This window comes from Aedes aegypti, chromosome 2, assembly GCF_002204515.2.
Source record: "Aedes aegypti strain LVP_AGWG chromosome 2, AaegL5.0 Primary Assembly, whole genome shotgun sequence".
Classification (NCBI taxonomy): Eukaryota; Metazoa; Arthropoda; class Insecta; order Diptera; family Culicidae; genus Aedes; species Aedes aegypti.
Window position 1 is genome coordinate 273308295 of NC_035108.1, and position 9165 is coordinate 273317459.

The following is a 9165-nucleotide window of genomic DNA, read 5'->3' on the forward strand; positions in this document are numbered from 1 at the left end:
GTCGGTGATGGGGACGATTTAGCTTCCAAATCTGTACAGCGTATGGCCCTGCCACTTCAGAGCGTAGCCGACAGAATTCTGGATGACTTCAGCTCAGCACACCGCGGGTTTCCTCGTAGATGAGACCGGAGGTACGATTGACGTCGCCACGGCGAGCCAGACGGCGGATGGCGGGCTTGGTGATGATGCACTGGATGTTGTCACGCTTGGCGCTTCCTTTTCCGAGGCCGGTCTAACTTCGGCAACGATTGTAACAAAACTGATGCTCGGCCGCCGACTCGGCTGCTTTTATGCGGTACGCGATGGATGAATTCTTCTTGCTCGCTCGCTGTTCACTGTTCGTCTCGCTCGCTCGCAAGAGAAGGTCATAAAAGGGACCGGCAGCCGCGCAAATTCAATCATTCGTTTGTTTCAATCCGTCCAGAGAACACTACTACGACGATGGCTGGAAAGCAGCCCCTCGCAAGCAGCCGGTCACGAAAGTCGCTCGCAAGAGCGCCCCAGCCACCGGAGGAGTCAAGAAGCCGTATCGCTATCGGCCAGGAACGGTCGCTCTGCGTGAGATCCGTCGCTACCAGAATTCTACGGAGCTGCTGATCGACAAGTTGTATTTCCAGCGCCTGGTCCGTGAAATCGCTCAGGACTTCAAGACCGATTTGCGATTACACAGCTTGGCGTCATGGCCCAGCAGGAAGCGAGCGAGGCCTATCTTTGAGGGTACTAACATGTGCGCGATCCACGCCAAGCGTGTCACCATCATGCCGAAGGCCTTCTAGCTGGCTCGTCGTATCCGTGGCGAACGAGTTTAAATTGAATTAGGACGCAATTTCAAGCAAAACGGCCCTTTTCAGAGCCACAACAATGTATTCCACGTAAAAGAGTTACGGCTTAAGATATTTCACCTATTATCAATTAATTAATTTATTTAATTACCAATTTAAATTTCGGATGATTAGTTTTTCAACGGCAAACAAAGTTTTAGCTAGGTTCCCGTCGGGCGGCGGTAGCATTTTTGCAGTTTTCTCTATGCGCTTATTTGGTTTCGATCGACAATTTCTTACCAAATCAAATCATCAACAAAGCTGTTGCTGATATGTTTTAGCTTTCAATTCGACAAGTTTATACTGATTGCTTTGGCATGCATGTGGCAAATGACTGATCGAAATATGAATCCATCACATCCATTCACCAGTAATGTCGCTCTTCACGGTGTAAAATTCTCATAACTCTCTTTCAAAATTAAATTGTCGTCCTGATAAGGACGGTTGGTGGTAGTCACAATCCATCGAACTGGGTTTTCATTCCATTCTTAGACAGAAACACACCAAAAGATTACCGAAGACGATTGAATTAAAATGCGGTCGTGCGCGTGCGCGTGAAGTGGAATTTGATTGGCTTCGACTGAACACGAGATAATAAAGAGAAGTAAGAAGAAGACCGAAAGGGGCGTTTCCCTTCGAAAGACGAAAGTGGCTAAGATATCTCTCAATGATGTCTGTGTCAGGAATACACAGGAAAAATGTGCTTTTCTTCGAAAAATAAGACATGCTTCGATATTTCTCAATTTTTCAATAGTTTAGCCATGAGAATCAATAGTTTTCATTGTTGGAGTAGATTCGTAGAAAGATTTCCAATCGATTGGTGCAAGAATCTAGAAAATCTATCCGGGCATTAGTAAGTTATTAACAGTCAAAATCTAACCACTTTTCGTGACGCGAGCGATTTTTCGTTTTTCGAAATTGTACCCCAGTATGTTGCCGTAAGACGTTATCCAACGTCAAAAAAAAACTTCGCACAGCACGAAGGTACGATGCGCACTGATCATGATGACGCTGATATCGCTAAGTTCCCGTGACAATGATAGTGGTGAATAATAAAATAATTTCTGTAGATATTCACATTCACCACTGATTACCACAACACATTGTATGATGTCACTCGTCATTTCAACGTTAGAATTTTTTTGCACGAATTTTCAAAAATAAATGTTCTAGCACGAATATCTGTTATCCGTGCTTGGAGTCTCGCCAGAACTGAATAGATAATATTTTGAAAAAAGTAAGAGGTTGTTTCTAAGATACGACCGCCAAGTTGACGTTGGATAACGTTAGCCTCTTCTATTTCCTGGCTTGGGACCGTCACGAACTTATGAAAGATTTCTACTGCTAAAAATCCAATTAATTTTCACACTATTTGTTGCATGTCGATTCTGATTTATTATAGACATTTGTGTTATTATTTTGTGTTTATACAAAATAATCACTTTCAGAAGCTTAGTCCGTTATATTGAAGAATTGATTTTTAAGTGTATACTTAATCATTGTTAATTTGGAGCAATTAATTCAAAATATTTGAATCATTCCTTAACAATAGAAAATATACTGCATTCCGACAGCACTGCAGCAGCGTCTTCGGAAACATTCTCAAATTGTCGTTTTGTCAATTATTCATAACTAATTAGAGATGAATTATAGCAAGAATGTGGTAAACACATTAGCAAATATAACACAAACAACTCTTTAGTACACATTTGTTAGCCCTGAAAAGGGCCGATTGAACTGTGAGAATCGAGTAACTATTATTTAGTTCACCGACAGTTCTGTTGCTGTGAGAATTGCCAATACTGTTGCGCTTCATGGTAGAAATATTTTCAAAACTCTTTCAAAATTGAATTATCGTCCTGAAAAGGACGGTTGGGTTTGGATATCGTCGATCGCCATTCCATGCACAGGTTTGATGGATTCAGTGCTAGTTTTGAATTCTGGTCTCGGTGATGGAGGTGATTTAACCTCAAAATCTGTACAGCGTATGGCCCTGCCACTTCAGAGCGTAGCCGACAGAATTCTGGATGACTTCAGCACACCGCGGGTTTTCTCGTAGATGAGACCGAAGGTACGCTTGACGTCACCACGGCGAGCCAGACGGCGGTGGTTTGGTGATGATGCAATTGATGTTGTCACGCAAAACCTTGCGATGACGCTTGGCGCTTCCTTTTCCGAGTCCGGTTTATCTTCGGCAACGATTGTAACAAAACTGATGCTTGGCCGCCGGCTCAGCTCCTTTTATGCGGTACGCAATGGATGAATTCTTCTTGCTCGCTCGCTGTTCACTGTTCGTCTCGCTCGCTCGCAAGAGAAGATCATAAAAGGGACCGGCAGCCGCGCACATTCAATCATTCATTTGTTTCAATCCGTCCAGAGAACACTACGACGATGGCTCTACCAAGCCGACTGCCCGTAAATCCACTGGTGGAAGCGGCCCCACGAAAGTCTCTCGCTAGAGCGCCTCAGCCACCGGAGGAGTCAAGAAGCCGTATCGCTATCAGCCAGGAACGGTCTCTCTGCGTGAGATCCGTCGCTACCAGAATTCGACGGAGCTGCTGATCCACAAATTGTTTTTCCAGCGCCTGGTCCGTGAAATCGCTCAGGACTTCAAGACCGATCTGCGATTACAGCGCTTGGCCGTCATGGCCCTGCAGGAAGCGAGCTAGGCCTATCTTTGAGGCTACCAACATGTGCGCGATCCACGCCAAGCGTGTGACCATCATGCCGAAAGCCTTCTAGCTGGTTCGTCGTATCCGTGACGAACGAGTTTAAATTTAAATTGAATGACACAAGCAAAACGGCCCTTTTCAGAGCCACAACAATGCATTCCACGTAAAAGAGTTACGGCTAGAGATATTTCACATATTATTATTAATTTATTTATTTAATTGCCAATTGAAATTTCGGATGATTAGTTTTACAACGGAGTGAAATGGCAAACAAAGTTTTACATAGGTTCCCGTCGGGCGGCGGTAGCATTTTTGCAGTCTACTCTGTGCGATTATTTGGTTTCGACCGACAATTTCTTACCAAATCAAATCATCAACGAAGCTGTTGCTGATAAGTTTTAGCTTTCAAATCGACAAGTTTATACTGATCGTTTTGTCATGCATGTGGTTAGCGACGACGACGACAACGGCATTATCCAATCATCGCATAATGCGAGGCAAACCGGGATCCTCATTCTAGTGCCGTCCCCAATTTATCTCTCATGCACACAATGTCGAAGATTGCCCTGCAAGAGTGCGATGGGAAATTGATTTCTTGGCCCTGTGATTCTCGTAAAGCACTAATGTTGACGCTTATGAAAGATTGCATGCAAATGACTGACCGAAATATGAATCCATCACATCCATTCACCAGTAATGTCGCTCTTCACGGTGTAAAATTCTCATAAATCTCTTTCAAAATGAAATTGTCGTCCTGAAAAGGACGGTTGAGGGTAGTCACAATCGATCGAACTGGGTTTTCATTCCATTCTTAGACAGAAACACACCAAAAGATTACCGAAGACGATTTAATTAAAATGCGGTCGTGCGCGTGCGCGTGAAGTGGAATTTGATTGGCTTCGACTGAACACGAGATAATGGAGAGAAGTAAGAAGAAGACCGAAAGGGGCGTTTCCCTTTGAATGACGAAAGTGGCTAAGATATCGCGCAATGATGTCTGTGTCAGGAATACACAAGAAAAATGTGCTTTTCTATGAAAAATAAGACATGCTTCGATATTTCTCAATTTTTCAATAGTTTAGTCATGAGAATCAATAGTTTTCATTGTTGGAGTAGATTCGTAGAAAGATTTCCAATCGATTGGTGAAAGAATCTTGAAAATCTATCCGGGCATTAGAAAGTTATTAACAGTCAAAATCTAACCACTTCTCGTGACGCGAGCGATTTTTCGTTTTTCGAAATTGTACCCCAGTATGTTGCCGTAAGACGTTATCCAACGTCAAAAAGAAGATAACTTTTGCGTCTGCTAAGAAGAAATTGCATCTGGCGGTACTGAGGAAAATTTTATCTTGGCTTTGGCAATGACGGCGCATCACAACGGAGATTGGAAAACATGCGAACGCAGTGACGACATCAGGCCTTATCGTTCAAATATATCGTTCCGTCACAGGGGGAGGGAGAGGGTCTTCCATAGTGTTACAGCCCTTATACACAATTTAAATCTTCCATACAAAAGTTGTTACGTGGGGAAGGAGGGGGTCTAGAACTGGCACATTTTGGGTTATGTAATATTTGAATCATTCCTTAACAATAGAAAATATATTTATTGCATTCCGACAGCACGACTCGGAAACATTCTCGATTTGTCGTTTTGTCAATTATTCATAACTAATCAGATATTGTATGATGCTACGAGATGAATAAATGTAAGAATATGGTAAACACATTAGCAAATATTACACAAATAACTCTTTAGGACACATTTGTTGGCACTGAAAAGGGCCGATTGAACTGTGAGAATCGAGTAACGCGGACACATTTTGCCAGCGAACAGGTTGAAATCCTCCTCGCCCGATAAGATTTGCGGTGGCGATGATGATGGGCGCTTGAACAAGCGGCTTGAGCTGATTTTCTTCAGCCATCTCGTAGCCAGCGATTTCACAAACCGGACACTGGATTTGCAGCAGCTTAAGGTGAAGATGAATCGAAGCCAAACCTCAAATTTTCAAGAGCACGGATCTGGAGAACCAAACATACGTTTAAGCTGAAAACTTTTTCGATTGGTCACTCGCTGGTGGTGACCAATCGATTAAGTTTTCAGCTCAAACGGGTTTTCGGTTCTCCAGATCCGAGCTCTTGAAAATTTGAGGTTTGGCTTCGATTCTTCTTCACCTTAATGATTGTTAATTATTGATGCTGGTTTTCTTGTCCACACACTAAGGGTGAGTTACGAATTTTGATAATAACTCAGCAGCGGAACATTCGGTAAACAAAATTTGTAGATATTGTTGGAATTTTACTGATTTTGGTAAAATGTTACCGCAAATCACTAAAAATTTCACCAAAACTATTATTTTTGATTCACCGACAGTTCTGTTGCTGTGACTATTGCCAATAATGTTGCGTGAAATATTTTCGAAACTCTTTCAAAATTAAATTGTCGTCCTGAAAAGGACGGTTGGGTGAGGATATCGTCGATCGCCATTTCATGCTCAGGTTTTGTGAATTCAGTGGTAGTTTTGCTGTCGGTGATGGGGACGATTTAGCTTCCAAATCTGTACAGCGTATGGCCCTGCCACTTCAGAGCGTAGCCGACAGAATTCTGGATGACTTCAGCACACCGCGGGTTTCCTCGTAGATGAGACCGGAGGTACGATTGACGTCGCCACGGCGAGCCAGACGGCGGATGGCGGGCTTGGTGATGATGCAATGAATGTTGTCACGCTTGGCGCTTCCTTTTCCGAGGCCGGTCTAATTTCGGCAACGATTGTAACAAAACTGATGCTCGGCCGCCGGCTCGGCTGGTTTTATGCGGTACGCGATGGATGAATTCTTCTTGCTCGCTCGCTGTTCACTGTTCGTCTCGCTCGCTCGCAAGAGAAGGTCATAAAAGGGACCGGCAGCCGCGCAAATTCAATCATTCGTTTGTTTCAATCCGTCCAGAGAACACTACTACGACGATGGCTGGAGAGCAGCCCCTCGCAAGCAGCCGGTCACGAAAGTCGCTCGCAAGAGCGCCCCAGCCACCGGAGGAGTCAAGAAGCCGTATCGCTATCGGCCACGAACGGTCGCTCTGCGTGAGATCCGTCGCTACCAGAATTCTACGGAGCTGCTGATCGACAAGTTGTATTTCCAGCGCCTGGTCCGTGAAATCGCTCAGGACTTCAAGACCGATTTGCGATTACACAGCTTGGCGTCATGGCCCAGCAGGAAGCGAGCGAGGCCTATCTTTGAGGGTACTAACATGTGCGCGATCCACGCCAAGCGTGTCACCATCATGCCGAAGGCCTTCTAGCTGGCTCGTCGTATCCGTGGCGAACGAGTTTAAATTGAATTAGGACGCAATTTCAAGCAAAACGGCCCTTTTCAGAGCCACAAAAATGTATTCCACGTAAAAGAGTTACGGCTTAAGATATATCACCTATTATTAATTAATTAATTTATTTAATTGCCAATTTAAATTTCGGATGATTAGTTTTTCAACGGCAAACAAAGTTTTAGCTAGGTTCCCGTCGGGCGGCGGTAGCATTTTTGCAGTTTTCTCTATGCGCTTATTTGGTTTCGATCGACAATTTCTTACCAAATCAAATCATCAACAAAGCTGTTGCTGATAAGTTTTAGCTTTCAATTCGACAAGTTTATACTGATCGCTTTGGCATGCATGTGGCAAATGACTGACCGAAATATGAATCCATCACATCCATTCACCAGTAATGTCGCTCTCCACGGTGCAAAATTCTCATAACTCTCTTTCAAAATTAAATTGTCGTCCTGATAAGGACGGTTGGTGGTAGTCACAATCCATCGAACTGGGTTTTCATTCCATTCTTAGACAGAAACACACCAAAAGATTACCGAAGACGATTGAATTAAAATGCGGTCGTGCGCGTGCGCGTGAAGTGGAATTTGATTGGCTTTGACTGAACACGAGATAATAAAGAGAAGTAAGAAGAAGACCGAAAGGGGCGTTTCCCTTCGAATGACGAAAGTGGCTAAGATATCTCTCAATGATGTCTGTGTCAGGAATACACAGGAAAAATGTGCTTTTCTTCGAAAAATAAGACATGCCTCGATATTTCTCAATTTTTCAATAGTTTAGCCATGAGAATCAATAGTTTTCATTGTTGGAGTAGATTCGTAGAAAGATTTCCAATCGATTGGTGCAAGAATCTAGAAAATCTATCCGGGCATTAGTAAGTTATTAACAGTCAAAATCTAACCACTTTTCGTGACGCGAGCGATTTTTCGTTTTTCGAAATTGTACCCCAGTATGTTGCCGTAAGACGTTATCCAACACTGAGGAAAGCAAACGTAAGACTGTCATAAGATTTGCTTATGGAATTACGACACAAGAAAAATCTTTGAAATTCATAAGACCATCGTATGGTTTTCGGCAGATGTTGTTTCCATAATACACCTCGAAGGAATTTCGTAAGATGATCTTATGAACCATCATTGACTTGATAACAAAATCCATAGATAGTCTTATGAATTACATTCTGAACCATTCTTGGTTCCATAAGACTGTCTTGTGTAATTTGAGCTTTAGATTATAAATTTCAATGAATGAATAATACTAATCCGCGTTGAAAAGTAGGTTAACCAACTTGGGAAAATCAAATTTTCATCCATTTTGTCACGCCGCAATTCGATCAAAGCACTTTACTGTAAGCATTAGAATCGATTTGCGATACGACAAAATGGATGAAAATTCGATTTTCTCTAGTTGGCTAATCTATTTTGAACGCAAAGAAGTATACCATAGCAGCGAAACATTATTGAGAAAAGTTGTGAAGAACGCCTGAATTGTTGCAGCTTTACGTTAGGGGCGGATTAATGGATGAGGGGGGGTTTGTGATTTCTTACGCGTCTTACAAATTGTTTTGAATTTTCATTCACAAATCTTATTGTTTGAATCCAATTCCTTAATCTGTTCGAAAGAAAGTGTTAGTTACAGCGGAATTGATGATAAATAGAAAATATTTACCATTAGAAACGGAGTCAGCCAGCGACAAATCAGCAAACACGTCCATTTCGGAAGCCATATTGAATTTCTGATAGTGAAATGAGAAAATTTGCCTCACGTGGTTCTTCGCAATGATGAGCAATGGGATTCATAAGCGTTCTTATGACATTGACAATTGATTGTTATGAAAAAAATACACTTGTCTTATGAATCTCAATCTCGTCGAATGAAATACACAAGTGTCTTATGAACCAACAAAAAAATAATCAAAAACGCGTTCATTAGTGTGATCTTATGAAAATCATGCGAGATTTTTGCCTCAGTGAACGTCAAAAATGGTGAAAGTTTGATATGCATTGCGTTCAAATAGAGAACAATAACGGTCAATTTTTCGGAGCCGTTGTTTGCAAATGGTCATTTTTCTGACGGATTTCAATAGATTTTGCTCAAATTTTGGCATCCATCTTTATATTAGTTCTAGTTTATAGGAAAAATATCACCAGTTAAAAAAGTAAGAGGTTGTTTCCGAGATACAACCGCCAAGTTGACGTTGGATAACGTTAGCTTCATCTATTTCCTGGCTCGAGACCGGCACAAACTTATGAGAGATTTCTATTGATAAAAATCCAATCAATTTTCATATTATTTGTTGCATGTCAATTCCGTCCTATTGTGGACATTGTGTGTTAGCACAGAAAATCTGTCG

At 42.2% G+C, this 9165-nt stretch overlaps 1 pseudogene; it reads left to right on the forward strand.

Annotated features, from left to right (window-relative positions):
• Positions 1-461: 461 nt before the first annotated feature.
• On the forward strand, positions 462-797 carry LOC110676994 (annotated as a pseudogene).
• The last annotated feature ends 8368 nt before the right edge of the window (positions 798-9165 follow it).